The sequence below is a fragment of the Biomphalaria glabrata genome, chromosome 18 (assembly GCF_947242115.1).
Source record: "Biomphalaria glabrata chromosome 18, xgBioGlab47.1, whole genome shotgun sequence".
NCBI classification, from domain to species: domain Eukaryota; kingdom Metazoa; phylum Mollusca; class Gastropoda; family Planorbidae; genus Biomphalaria; species Biomphalaria glabrata.
This window is the reverse complement of record NC_074728.1, coordinates 1,812,186-1,827,153: the sequence shown is the minus strand read 5'-3', so window position 1 is coordinate 1,827,153 and position 14,968 is coordinate 1,812,186. Positions and strand designations below refer to the sequence as shown.

At 40.5% G+C, this 14,968-nt stretch overlaps 2 protein-coding genes across 5 annotated transcripts in view; one reads left to right on the top strand and one right to left on the bottom strand.

The window, feature by feature from the left end:
• The window catches only part of LOC106058646 (uncharacterized), a 155,798-nt gene extending 154,846 nt beyond the window's left edge, over window positions 1–952 (bottom strand). For 2 of the 4 annotated variants that reach the window (XM_056017241.1, XM_056017243.1), the window contains exon 1: window positions 778–950. The gene's annotated coding sequence lies outside the window, so the exon portion shown is untranslated. Of the gene's footprint in view, window positions 1–777 lie in introns of all 4 variants that reach the window. The other 2 variants (XR_008775902.1, XM_056017242.1) reach the window with 2 other exon arrangements.
• A 5,309-nt stretch (window positions 953–6,261) lies between these two features.
• Window positions 6,262–14,968, top strand: part of LOC106057707 (uncharacterized) — a 28,286-nt gene continuing 19,579 nt past the window's right edge. The window contains exons 1-3 of the mRNA XM_056016580.1: window positions 6,262–6,267; window positions 12,368–12,427; window positions 13,182–13,198. The gene's annotated coding sequence lies outside the window, so the exon portion shown is untranslated. The remainder of the gene's footprint in view (window positions 6,268–12,367; window positions 12,428–13,181; window positions 13,199–14,968) is intronic.

Genomic DNA, 14,968 nt, shown 5'->3' with positions numbered 1-14,968 from the left:
TTCTAGTAGATTCTAGATCTAGCTAGTAAATTCTAGTGTAGTAGTCTAGAGTCTTGTAGATCTAGTATCATCTAGTCAAATCTAGTCTATAGACAGATTTAGATCATAATCTATCATTCTATGATCTAGATTAAATTTCTACTTAGATTATTATTATATAAAATTTATAAATAAATATAGATTGACAAGAGTCTAGTAGAAGCTACTAGATATAGATATCTAGAATCTAGTACTATATTATTCTAGTAACTAGATCTAGAGTCTAGATATTTATATTAATTTAATTAATTATATTTAGATCTTCTAGTCTAGATTCTAGATAGATCCAGATTCTAGCTAGTTGAAGTGGAAGTAGTTGCTAGTATCATCAACTGATCAAGATCTTATAGATCTACTAGATTAGACTAGTCTAGAGTCTCTAGACTTTCTAGATCTAGATCTAGAAAAGTAGAATTTTATTAAGTCGTCATTAAGTTGAAGTGGACATTGTATTGTGATGTGATATAGATTAGATCTAGAAATCTAGTTAATAGTTATACTGCATACATTATACTAATTATAGTAAATAAGATCTAATAACTAATTAATAAAAATTAATTAATTTAATTATTAAACTAAACTTAACTAAAGTCTAACTCTAACTAAAAGTTAGTAAAGACTAAAACTAAAGTTAGTAAAATTAAAAATAAATAATCTTTTTTTAAAATTAACATACATCTAGATCTAATATTTAAAATATAAATTATAAGCAAACACAGGCACCACTTAAGATCTTACCTTTCTTTATAAATCCAAAATACTCCCAGAGTTTCAATAAGAAAGAAATGTGCGCAAAGGTATTGTATCCCTAAACTTGGAATCAGAGTCTTGTTTGTTTACAAACTGCGAGTGGTACACTCTTACTTCCTGCAATAGCTCGACAGCACACAGCTGGCGTGAGACACTTCCGGTTATTATTTTCCTGTTTCATTTTTTCCCCACTAATTAAGATTGACGTCATCAGTATGTGTTTATTATTTTCTTACTTTGGAATAATGGTCAAGGGAGAGCACTCTATGAATATGAAAAATAAAAGTGGTTTAAGTGATTAATTCCCTTACTTGTTTCTTGTAATATTTAGATTTTTTAATTATTTTTTTTTACAATTTTCAGACGCCCTACAGACATGACGATTATTACGTCCTAGCCCAGACCATTTCCAGGACGTCAAGAGATGGCAGCGGGCAGGGTTCAAACACAGAACCACCCTGATGACAGTCGATCAGTAACGCATACGACAAGACCAGGCAGTCAGCAATCAAGATGTGAAGCACATATTTGGAAGCGAGACCAGAGATTAGGACCTCCGATATCTTCGTAAATTTCTTAGGCCAGTGATGCCCAAAATATGGCCAGCTGGCCTTATCTGGCCCGTGATGAAGTCATGTTCAGCCATCGAAACTTTTATCTTACCTTATGAGATACAGACGTTACTTCAAAAAAAAGAAGATGATTACGTCCTACGCGTAATGCATTTAGTCCTGCATATTAACCAATGACCTAAACTCCGCCAAGTCACTGGTTTTCCTGGCTAGCTCAGGCAACCCATTCCATGCTCTAATAGCGCTAGGGAAGAAGGAGTATTTGTACAAATTTGTCCTAGCATATGGAACAAGGAATGTGCCTTTATCTGTGTGTCTTTCTGAGTATTTAATTAATTTTTTTTTTTTGTATTTGAAGATTATGGTTCAGTGTTTTATGTATAATTGCTATTTTACTTTTGAGTCTTCTATCCTGAAGGCTTTCTAAATTTAGTGATTTTCTAGTCAAATGTGAATATTCGTTTGTTATGACTCTCACTGCTCTATTTTGTGTCTGTTCCAATTTCTTAATGTTTTCTTGAGTTGAGGGGTCCCAAACAGAGGATGCTTATTCTATTATTGGCCTAACCAAGGTTAAATAACATTTTAGTTCTTATTTGATTTATAGAAATTTCTTCTAATAAACCCGAATGCTTTCCTTGATTTTTTTGATAGTTTCATCAATATGGGGATTCCATGACAGTTTTTCATGTATTATAACACCTAAATATTTTGCGTTTTTAGTCTGTGTTACTGGGTTACCATGAATAAGATAAGTGAAATTAATTTGTTTTAGGTTGTTTTTTTTTGTTACTTTTAATAACTGACATTTTTCTGGGTGGAAAGACATGCTCCAATTTGATTCCCATTTCTGTAATTCATCTTTTAATGAAGACGCAGAGGCTTGGGTTTTTCATAGAGTCGAGAATCTTTTATGGTGATGTGGTCCGTGTTGGATAATCTTTTCCGCACTCACAGGACAAGTTTGGATACTAATGGAGGGTAACCAGACGCCCAGCCAAAGGAAGGTATTGGCCTAAAGTGTAAAAATGTTCAGCTTTGTCAGAACTATTGAATATTATCCACCAATTGGGTTTATTTCTTCTTATCTTATCTTATATAATACAGACGCTACTTCAAAAAAGAAGATGATTACGTCCTACGCGTCATGCATTTAGTCATGCATATTAACCAATGACTTAAATTCTGCCAAGTCAGTGGTTTTCCTGGCTAGCTCAGGGCAACCCATTCCATGCTCTAATAGCACTAGGGAAGAAGGAGTATTTGTACAAATTTGTCCTAGCATGTGGGACAAGGAACGTGCCTTTATATTTGTGTCTTTCAGAGTATTTTATTAAATTTTTTATTTTTGTATTTGAAGATTATGGTTCAGTGTTTTATGTATAATTCTTCATATTTCTTCATATCTTCTGGATTATTTGAACAAACTCATAGTCACCTGTAAGTGGCAATTTTTTTGACAACCTTCTTCTTGAGTAGGTGTTCGTTTGTTCAAGGATGTTCAAAAAAAGCCAGTTACTCAAAATACACCAAGATCTTTAAGTGTTTTTTCGCATTCCGAGCAGTGGCGTAGATGGGGAGAGAGAGGGAGGTGTCCAAATTTGAAAATCTCCACGGGCCCCCACTCGAGTGTCCGAAATTTGTTTTTACATTAAATATTACGCCATTATCTCATGCCATGGTGTCTAGTGTCAAAATGGAGGGGCCTCTAAAGAGGTCAAGCTTCCGGGCCTCGAAATTCCTAGCTACTACACTGAATCCGAGTCATAATAATAAAGATGAAAAGGCTTTTTTTTGGTGGGAAGCGTGGTCGAGAGGCCAAGTGCGCTTGAACTTGGCTTGTCTTGGCTACCTAGAAGGGGGCTCGAGGTTCGACACCCGACTCGGGCAGAGTTGTGTTTACTGAGCGCCTAAAGGCAGCACGGAAATCCAACTCCTAGATACCCCCCCCCCCCCTACCGGTCCACAAATGAAATTGGACCAAAGAGCATGCTATAAGCATGAAAGTAGCGCTATATAAACGCTATAAATATAAAGCTCCACAGCAAACTCCACTTGCTGAAATGTTTCATGAAATACATGGTCACCCCTAGATCTAGGTTTTTAAAGTGTCTATTGCAGAAGTAGTTCTGGAACATCCCTGCCAACGTGGTTAACATCTCCTGGTCCCGTGTTGTTAAAAAGAAATAATAGATCCTCTAAGTATGGCCCATTAACAGAAGAAGTAGAGCTTGTGAATAGCAACCCTCAATACGCTCTTATCAGAACACCTACGGGCCGAGAAGAAACAGTTTCTTTAAGATTGTTGGTGCCCACAGAAAAGGACTGTTTCACAGAGAATGTGAGACCCCCTGTGCTGAGAGACGGATCTTCCGGGAATGCGACACCCTCACTTCAAGGCGGAGCAGAAAACAACGCAGAGAACTCTACTCTGACCGAACAACTAAGTCATTCTTATCGGGGGAAGTGGACTCGGTTGAGGCCCAGACCATTGAGTCACCAAGTAACGTTGTTGGTACTGAAACTGATAGTACTGATAGTACCAATCCAACCTGCCGATACAACATACGAGAAAGAAAATCAAAACCCAACTACAGGGTTTAGCAGACTTATGTTTTTGATAAACAGTTTGCTATTAACCAGTATTGCAGATGTGTTTAGATGTTTATGTGTTATTCAGCTTTGTACTCAGTTTTGACTACTTGTGGTTGTGTCATATGTATAAAATCTAAACGTGTGGTGAATGTCGTGAATTTGCTTATTTGATTGTCGCCCCTTTGTGTTTGTTCACATTTGTTGTACTGTGTACTGACCTTATTTCGTGTTGTGACCTCTACTATGTGTGTAGTTGTTTGTCATTTAGTGTAATAAAGCTTTGAATGCAACATGGTTTTGGTATTGTTAAAGTACGACATAAAGTTTACTTTGTCTAGTTTGTGTGTGTGTGTGTGTCCTCCTTTCTAAGGATTTGTTCTTCATTTTTGTGTGTCCTCCTCAGGGTGTCCTGGTGTCTGGTAAACATATACCAATGGGTTAGGCTCTACTGATAGTTGATTTCCCAAACGACTATTCTACTAGATGCTTTACAGAGCGCCCTCAAGGTGGGGAGCACAAAGTGTATATAGATAACTTTTATTCTAGTGACATCCCCCCCCCAACCCTGTAAAACCTCTTTAGCTGCAGAAATTTCAGACATAGACTAGAAAACGAAAACAAGGGCCGTTCACGTCAACCTTCTTGAAAGACTGACAGTCTGTGGGCACTAGCTGGGATGAGGCTGTGGAAGTCACCTATGACAGATCTCTGTGGAGAGAGCTTGCCACCCTATACACTGAATGGCGCGGGAGAATGTAAGTCTAAATAAATCTTAGTATCTTATAAATTACAGCGTAATTTAAACAAAAATAATTATCGCCTTAGTAAATCTAAGTATCTTATAAATTACAGACGTTCTATAATAAAAAAAAAATAATTGCATTAATTATCGCAATGGTTGGGCACTTGGCTTCCAAATCGGGGGCCCGGCTTCGAATCCTGGTGAAGACTGGGATAGGGAAAAGTAAAGGCGGTTGGTCATTGTGCTGGCCATATGAAACCTTCGAAAACAGACGGCCTTTACATCATCTTCCAAATAGATAGTCTTTACTCGAAGATTGTGGAATGAAAAGAAAGATCTAGTCAAATTTAGGCCAAGATAGATTCTCCTGTCATGGAGGGCGGCTAAGAAGCGTAGAACATAACTGACAGCGAGGTAAAAAGCAAATTGCAGTAAATTAAAAGCCAATTTTGTGTTTACTGTCTTTCTTGTTTGTAGCCGTTGAAGGTCTCGTGGCCCAAACTTTCCTCGTTTTTACTTTGGTCCAGCAGGTTTTCCGCTTTGTAGGTTTATGATATTTTCTAAAGATATCAAAGGACTACCCGACCTTAATTCATCCTGGGGAAGGCCTATAAATCGGTTCACTTCAAATACTTTTATTCAACAAACTTATATGTGTTCCTTTTACAACAGTGGTTCTCACACATTAAATTAGGAGATAACGATGATTTAAAGACCGAAAATAGATTTTTAAAGCATTTTATTTTTAATAGCATTAATACCATTGCAAAGCTTTAATCAACTCACTCTGTCTGTCTGGTAAATAGTTTGTTTTTTTACGTGGGGTGACTATCCGCAGAAATAAGAGAGCGATCTTTCCTTTACTTCTTCTTCTCGTCCAAACTCTTGAGGGAAGAGGAGAGTTATATATATATAGATAGATTGCTTGTTTTATGTTGTGTTGTTTTTTTCTGCTACCAACCACTAGATCTATTTGCAGCAATTTATTGTCAAATTAGTTTTGTTCTATTAATATAAAAGACAAGTAAATACGACAAATATGTAGTGTATGTAATCACTTATAAAGGCCTACGTGGACAGCTTTGGATTTAGGCCTGGTTATAACTTAAGCTGATAATGAAAATAGTCCAGAACCTTCTTCCACTGAGAACCGCTGGGAGAGAAGAATATTTTTGCAGGTTTGGAATCGACGAAGTATAACTTGTCAACTTATATTACGAGTTTTTTTTATTAAGATCGATTTTTTTAATTGATTAGAAAAGTGGTCAAACAAGCTTTCGTAATCTGATGTCAGCTTTATTTATATGTTTATATATCAGTAACACATTTAACAAACAACTTATATAATAGTCTCTGTATGAGATTCTTATAGTTAAAAATTGACTAGAATGTCACGTTGATTTATTAATTACAGCTCTTTAAAAAGAAAACACTTAGGCCTATATGAGGAGGCTAAAAGTAGACCTTTGTTTAAAAGATTTGGTCTAGACTGGCGATATGACATCATTCATTTTTGCTGTTGTCTAATTTGATTCAAATTGTATGATTTTTAAAAGTACCACATAAAAGGTAAGAGTCAAAACGTAGACATATATAAATATAGACTGGAAAAAGGAAGTAACTTCATGTAACTTGAAAACATGTATATCTATTGTTGTCGGATTTCCAAATTATGAAAAGTTGCATGATCTTCATTCTCAGAGATTAAACAAATCTACACTGTCTCCTTATATACAATATATATAGGTGTGTATCAAAGTTAAAAAAGCACTTTTATAATGCTCATAAATGATTTATAATAAAGTACACAAAATTGCAAGTCACAAATTTTAGATTCATAAAACTCTTTAATTGACCAGTCTATATTTATTTATGTCTGTGAGTCAAAATTAAAAAAAAAAATAAAACAATTTTAATTATTATTTAAAACAACATTTGATGACGCAATAGAGGCATCATTGGGCAGCCTTGTCTTGTTGCCACATCTTACAGATTTATGACATACAAGTAAAGTGAAGTGCCCTTTTTCAAACCATGCGTTCTATGAAACATATAATGTTAAAAGTCATCTGTTTCTCTGACCAACGGTTAACGAGAAGGATGCCATGTGGCCAGCACAACGACCAACCGCTTTTACTTTCCCCAACCAATGTCGGGTACCCATTAGAGCTGGGGGGACTCAGAGGTGCCCTAAAAATCCCCAAATTCTAAAATTCCAGTCTTCACCGAGATTCGAACTCAGGGCCCCAGGTTCGGACGCCAAGCGCTTAACCACTCAGCCACCGCACCCTCTAGATCTATGACGTGGAAACGAATTATTGATCTAAATACTAATAGAATAATAGAAAACTGTAAAATAATAAACTCCTTCTTTATGTTCAAATAGGAGGCGCAGTGGCTGAGCGGTAAAACGATTTGCTTCCGAACCGGGGGTCCTGGGTTCGAATCCAGGTGAAGACTGGGATTTTTAATTTCGGGTTCTTTGGGCGCCTTTAAGTTAACCAAGCTCTAATGGGTACCTGACATTAGTTGGGGAAAAGTAAAGGCGGTTGGTCGTTGTGCTGTCCAAATTACACCCTTGTCAGCCGTAGGCCACATAAATGGATGGCTTTTACATCATCTGCCCTATAGACCACAAGGTCTGAAAGGGGAACTCTTTCTTCTTATGTTCAAATAATATAGTAAAATGTTCATATTGTTATAAACCTGGTGGTGGCACAGATGGGGGTAGTGGTGTGAGTGTAGTCAGCCGACGCAAATCGCCCCAGGCCAGCGCTAGACGAGCGGTCAACCGTGACGAGTTACGATGGTCAGCCGAGTCGAGTGTCAACACGGCGGTTCGGGAAGGATCGACGGCGGTTCGTGAACAGAGCTCAGGAGCGTCACGAGAGTTGTAGTCATCTGACCACCTGGAAACGTCGAGCGGCGTTCTGTCCGGTTCGAGAAGGCCAGTAGGGACCCTATATAAGAGCGGAGGTGTCGCAGTCAAGACGGTTCACGGCAGGGGTTCAGAGCCCGGTTCACTACAGTCCGGTCGACTACAGCACAGTTCAGCGGTGTGGTTCTGTACGGAGCATTACGACGGTTCAGTGCGGAGTACTGTCAAGTACAGTTGAGACGGCTGGCGTCTTGATCTTGGTCTGTGATCGAGTCCGACACAACGAGCCTAGTGTGTGAAGTCAGTCCTGAACTGTTGAACCCAGTGCAAGCCCGGAACGAGACGTTGAGGCCAGTGCAAGAGTTGATACGGCGGAACGGTGTTATCGGAGAGATATTTGTACAGTGTACGTGTTGCCAATTGTACAGTATTGGCTGTTATTTATCGACATTAAACTATTACGTTACTTTGGAGCCCTGAGTTGTCAAGTTCTTTAGGTTGGTGGTGTATGGTGCAGTTTGCAGAGAGCCTGGATAGTGAGATTCGTAACAACTGGTGTCAGAAGTGGGATCGGATCGGAACGGATTGGATCGGATCTACTATGGCTCGTCTGAAACTGCTGTACGAACTTGAATTTAGAGAACTGAAGGAAGAACTCCGTGATCGAGATCTGAAAACGAGCGGAAATAAAGAAACCTTACAAGCACGCCTCCGAGAATGTATAGTTGAAGAAGAGGAAGATCCAGACACGTATCTGTTTGAAGTCGCACCAAATTTAAGAGAGTTCTTGCACCAACAGCTAGATGACTGGAAGGAAGAGTTGCGGGCTATGAATACGACATGGAAGAAGTCCAACGAAGAGACCTGTACCAAGCTTGAAAAGATGTATACCTCAGTGAAGGAAGTGACGAGCCCCGTGGTGAAAACGATGGACGTGTTGGAAGAAACCCTGTACGACCAAAGAGACTTGAAAGATAAAGGAGCTGCGCCATCGTTAAACAATGAACTACTAGCCACCCAAAGCTTTGAAGAAATATGCAGTGACAACGGCAATGCTGATGAATGTGGTGCTGCCTGTCAATCTGAAAACAGGGAGTACAGACCTGTGGAGCCGAAAGAGACAGATGAAGTGACAATGGAAGCTGCCCATAGTCCAACAGAAGCTTGTGATGCAGCTGTACCTGATATGAGCACCTCAAACAGCAAGACAGATCAAGTGAACGTTGTGCCCACGTCCATGCCTGTTGCTGACGGACTTTTGCAAATCGAAAGTCACCTACAAAGGTTGGACCCTACTGACGTTTATCAAGATTCTCAGATCAGTGAGAGGAGCCGTGGTGGTGATCATGAGAACCCATTGAAACCTGAGGAAACAGTTGAGAGACATATACGATTCGAGAGATACCAGTCAGGTCCGAACCTAACAGACGTTGGTCCAGCTGCCAAGACTGGAGAGGAAAGTCCTGATGGTGGTGAAGAAAGCCGAATGGAGCCTGAAGCCGAAGACGAGGGACCTTTGCACGAGGAGTGTTGCCAACCTGCCCCACAAGCATGCCCTCCAGACAAGGCTGAAGATGATGACCTGTCCCACAATTCAATGTCCTGTGGATTTGAAGCCCATCCCAGTCCTTCTTCGCAAAGCCCTATGAAGCCACCTCTTTTGTCAACGATCTTGGTATCCCCAGCCCTTACATCCTATACCTCTCCATGTGTCAAGTGGCTGTCCTCGGTACCGACCGACAAGAGAGCGATGCAACCACAACGTCACTGCAACAAGAGGACGATCAACTGGAGGAAAAGAAGAAGGCGGCGTTTGCGTAGTCCAACGTGCATGGTGATTCTACCAAGAAATAACTGCAGCCACATGAAGACCAACTGGTGGAGAAGAAGAAGAAGGCTACTTTTGTTGAGTACAACATGGATGACGATGCGACAACGCAGTCTACTTTTGTAGGCGTGGGTTCAAATCCCACTTCTGACACCAGGATCTACTATGGCTCGTCTGAAACTGCTGTACGAACTTGAATTTAGAGAACTGAAGGAAGAACTCCGTGATCGAGATCTGAAAACGAGCGGAAATAAAGAAACCTTACAAGCACGCCTCCGAGAATGTATAGTTGAAGAAGAGGAAGATCCAGACACGTATCTGTTTGAAGTCGCACCAAATTTAAGAGAGTTCTTGCACCAACAGCTAGATGACTGGAAGGAAGAGTTGCGGGCTATGAATACGACATGGAAGAAGTCCAACGAAGAGACCTGTACCAAGCTTGAAAAGATGTATACCTCAGTGAAGGAAGTGACGAGCCCCGTGGTGAAAACGATGGACGTGTTGGAAGAAACCCTGTACGACCAAAGAGACTTGAAAGATAAAGGAGCTGCGCCATCGTTAAACAATGAACTACTAGCCACCCAAAGCTTTGAAGAAATATGCAGTGACAACGGCAATGCTGATGAATGTGGTGCTGCCTGTCAATCTGAAAACAGGGAGTACAGACCTGTGGAGCCGAAAGAGACAGATGAAGTGACAATGGAAGCTGCCCATAGTCCAACAGAAGCTTGTGATGCAGCTGTACCTGATATGAGCACCTCAAACAGCAAGACAGATCAAGTGAACGTTGTGCCCACGTCCATGCCTGTTGCTGACGGACTTTTGCAAATCGAAAGTCACCTACAAAGGTTGGACCCTACTGACGTTTATCAAGATTCTCAGATCAGTGAGAGGAGCCGTGGTGGTGATCATGAGAACCCATTGAAACCTGAGGAAACAGTTGAGAGACATATACGATTCGAGAGATACCAGTCAGGTCCGAACCTAACAGACGTTGGTCCAGCTGCCAAGACTGGAGAGGAAAGTCCTGATGGTGGTGAAGAAAGCCGAATGGAGCCTGAAGCCGAAGACGAGGGACCTTTGCACGAGGAGTGTTGCCAACCTGCCCCACAAGCATGCCCTCCAGACAAGGCTGAAGATGATGACCTGTCCCACAATTCAATGTCCTGTGGATTTGAAGCCCATCCCAGTCCTTCTTCGCAAAGCCCTATGAAGCCACCTCTTTTGTCAACGATCTTGGTATCCCCAGCCCTTACATCCTATACCTCTCCATGTGTCAAGTGGCTGTCCTCGGTACCGACCGACAAGAGAGCGATGCAACCACAACGTCACTGCAACAAGAGGACGATCAACTGGAGGAAAAGAAGAAGGCGGCGTTTGCGTAGTCCAACGTGCATGGTGATTCTACCAAGAAATAACTGCAGCCACATGAAGACCAACTGGTGGAGAAGAAGAAGAAGGCTACTTTTGTTGAGTACAACATGGATGACGATGCGACAACGACATGGATGCAACCAGATGAAGGCTAACTGGAGGAGAAGAAGAAAACGTTTTCTGAATTCAACGTGGATGGCGATGAAAGCACGACGGCGAGGCAACCAGGTCAAAGCCAACTGGAGGAAGAGGAGGAAGCGACCATTGCTGACTGCAACATGGATGGCTCCATCAAGCTCAAGAGGCAAGCCAACCGCCACCGATCGACCCCCACCTACGGCGATGAAGCTTCACAGCCAATGTCATGAGGTTGATTCTGTCCGGGACGGACAGATCTAAGGAGGGGGCAGTGTTATAAACCTGGTGGTGGCACAGATGGGGGTAGTGGTGTGAGTGTAGTCAGCCGACGCAAATCGCCCCAGGCCAGCGCTAGACGAGCGGTCAACCGTGACGAGTTACGATGGTCAGCCGAGTCGAGTGTCAACACGGCGGTTCGGGAAGGATCGACGGCGGTTCGTGAACAGAGCTCAGGAGCGTCACGAGAGTTGTAGTCATCTGACCACCTGGAAACGTCGAGCGGCGTTCTGTCCGGTTCGAGAAGGCCAGTAGGGACCCTATATAAGAGCGGAGGTGTCGCAGTCAAGACGGTTCACGGCAGGGGTTCAGAGCCCGGTTCACTACAGTCCGGTCGACTACAGCACAGTTCAGCGGTGTGGTTCTGTACGGAGCATTACGACGGTTCAGTGCGGAGTACTGTCAAGTACAGTTGAGACGGCTGGCGTCTTGATCTTGGTCTGTGATCGAGTCCGACACAACGAGCCTAGTGTGTGAAGTCAGTCCTGAACTGTTGAACCCAGTGCAAGCCCGGAACGAGACGTTGAGGCCAGTGCAAGAGTTGATACGGCGGAACGGTGTTATCGGAGAGATATTTGTACAGTGTACGTGTTGCCAATTGTACAGTATTGGCTGTTATTTATCGACATTAAACTATTACGTTACTTTGGAGCCCTGAGTTGTCAAGTTCTTTAGGTTGGTGGTGTATGGTGCAGTTTGCAGAGAGCCTGGATAGTGAGATTCGTAACAATATTGTCTTACAGTATGCGGGTTGGATGTTACTGATTTTAAGTAAACAAATAAATCAATATATTTGTAAGTTTCTTAATGGAACACTAGATGCAGTAATATGATTAATATATTTTATATACAAATTCAATAAATTATGAAGTGATCTTCACAAGAGTTGAATGAAATATATTGCACGAAACAAGAGTTGATTTCAGCTAAAAAGGATAATTAACAGTCAAAAAGAAAAGATTATACAATTTTGAATATGACAAAAGTGGGTTAATAGAAGGCGTAGCAAAAATTCTGATCTGTTTAGCTTGGTTACCATAGAGTCATATAACTCAGTTGTTTTTCTACTTTGAAAATATTGTTTTTGATTTATAGTTCCCTTTTCTCGTTAACTAAAACAAAATTAAATGCTTTTTTTTTTCCGAGTGGATCATTTGCAGCTTAAGTGTTTTTAGGGTCTGTGCTGCTGCTGTTGCTACGTGTTGACTTTCGCAATCAAAATGCTGGTTCAAGATGTAAGTAAGAGTTAAGAGTTAAAACAAAGTCAGTGTTGGCATTAGTTTCTATTACATGGATTGATTTGGTGAAACAGAGAGAGAGAGAGAGAGAGGAAGAAAGAGACTGAGAGCTAGAGACAGAGACAGAGAGGGAGAGACGGGGAGGGGAAGAGACTGAGAGTTATAGACAATAGACATACACACACAGAGAAACAGAGAAAGGCGGACATACACCAACAAAAAGAATGATAGAGGGAGAGTGAGAAAGAGACAGAGATTTAGATACAGAGAGAGACAGACATACAGAGAGAGAGAGAGAGAAAAAAACATTTAGATAGACAGTGAGAAACATAGGGAGAGACAGAGATAGAAAGACATACAGAGAGACAGAGAGGGAGAGAGAGACCTAGAGAGAGAGAGAAACAGAGAGAGAGAGAGACAGACAGACAGACTGAGTAAGAGAGACAGAGAGAGAAAGAGAGTGTGAGAGAGAGAGAGAGACAGACAGACTGAGTAAGAAAGACAGAGAGAGAAAGAGAGTGAGAGAGAGAGAGAGAGGGGACGGGATAAAAGAGAGTCAGCAAAGAGAAAAAAAGAATGGGAGAAGAACAGAGAGACAGAAAGTGAGAGATAAAGAGATAGTTATTTTGAAAGATATTTATATTTAGAATGCTAATACTTAATTCATTCTTCACCCTCACCTCCTTATTTTATATAAACCATTCCATCATTATTTCACAGCTCCTTATTTGTTTCTCTCTGGTTTTTGCAGTGCATTTCTATCCAAAGGTAAGTTAAACATCAATGGTGGCGAGCATGATTTCTGTTTAGGCTGTCTGTCTGTTTTGTCTGTTAGGATTCTTTTACACGTTATTCTCCCCATTCTCGGATCAAGTTGAAACTTTTCACAATTATTCAGTGTCGATCCCAACACATGAAACAATAAAAAAAAAAAAAATAAATAAAAAATAAATTAGTGATAATTATTTAATTTTCAATTATATAGAAAAAGGTAGATATATCTATTAAGAGAAATTGTAGTAATTGAGCGGTTCTGCTCCTTTATTTACAATTTTTAAAAAAAAAATTATTTGATTTTTTTTTAACATGTAGATAGATAAATGGACGGTTGGATGCCAATCAAGACCATGTTCTCTGATAAGTAAGGGGAAGCTAATCTGCCGACTATCCAATGTTAAAACGCATTACGGGGCCTGAGTGAATATACCACGAGAGAGAGAGAGAGAGAGAGAGTACTTAGAAACTAGTAGCCTACTTAGATGAAAAAATGACGCTCTCATAAATCAAAAGAGAGCCCCAGCAACCAATGGCGTATCTAGGGATTTGGGGTCCCAGGCAGGGGGCTTGACCTCTGCATTTAAACATTTGACAATATGAAGTAAGATAATGGCGTAATATTTAATATTCAACGTAAAAACAAATTTCGGACATTCATTTCGCCCCCATCCCCTCAAGTGGGGGCCCGGGGGATTTTCAAATTCCGACCCGCCCCCCCCCCCTCCAGCTACGCCACTGCCAGCAACTAAGCTTTTTTTTTTTGTTTTGAGAGTACGAATTATTGACCTAATAATTTTGCTTTTTTTTTTTTTTTTATTAAATCTTTTTTTCACATGCTACTGCACAGGAATGTTCTCTGGGAAATATTTCAAATATAAACTTTAATTAAACTAAGGGTGTAAGTAATGTAACTTTAATTCTGAGTTAATAAATTAGTTGTTTGTTTTTTTTAATAAATATTTTAACGTAGGCCTATTTGTTTTTTTTTCTTTAATTTATAATAATAATAATAATAATAATAATAATAAATGCCGAAAATGTGGAAATGTGGGCGAGTCAATTGAACACATTATGGCAGGATGTCCAGCCCTATCGGAATCAGCTACCTAGGTCGCCATAACCAAGTTGCAAAGTTAATACACCAACTCTTGGCTTTGACGTACAAATTGATCAGTAAGGACACTCCCCCTTATTATAAATACTCTCCGCAAGAGGTTCTCGAGTCTACTGAACATCTGCTGTACTGGGATAGGCCTATTCTGACCGACAAAACGGTAGATTTCAATCGCCCCGATCTGCTGTTCATCGATAAACAAGAAAAAACCGCTACCATTATCGATATCGCCGTACCACTGTCTCATAATTTAAGAAAAACTGAGATAGAAAAACAAAGAAAATATGGGAACCTAGGCTTGGAGATTAAGCGTCTATGGAAATTGTCCAAAATAACAATATACCCCATTGTTATATCAACCGAGGGGATAATAACAACTGACCTCACAGACAGCTTCAAGGCCCTTAACATTCCTAGGAACATCTTCGTTGCCTGTCAGAGGGCGGTACTGCTGCAGACCTGCCACATCACCAGAAAATTCCTCATTGGAAACTGTTAAAGGGACTACGATGAATTTTGTTTCTCTTTAGCGAAACTCGACCCTGGCAGCGCCAGAGAATGACTACTCGTTCATTTCTAACATAATAATAATAATAATAATCTTTATTATCCGTAAGGAAATTTGTCTTACAATTTGTGCATTACAT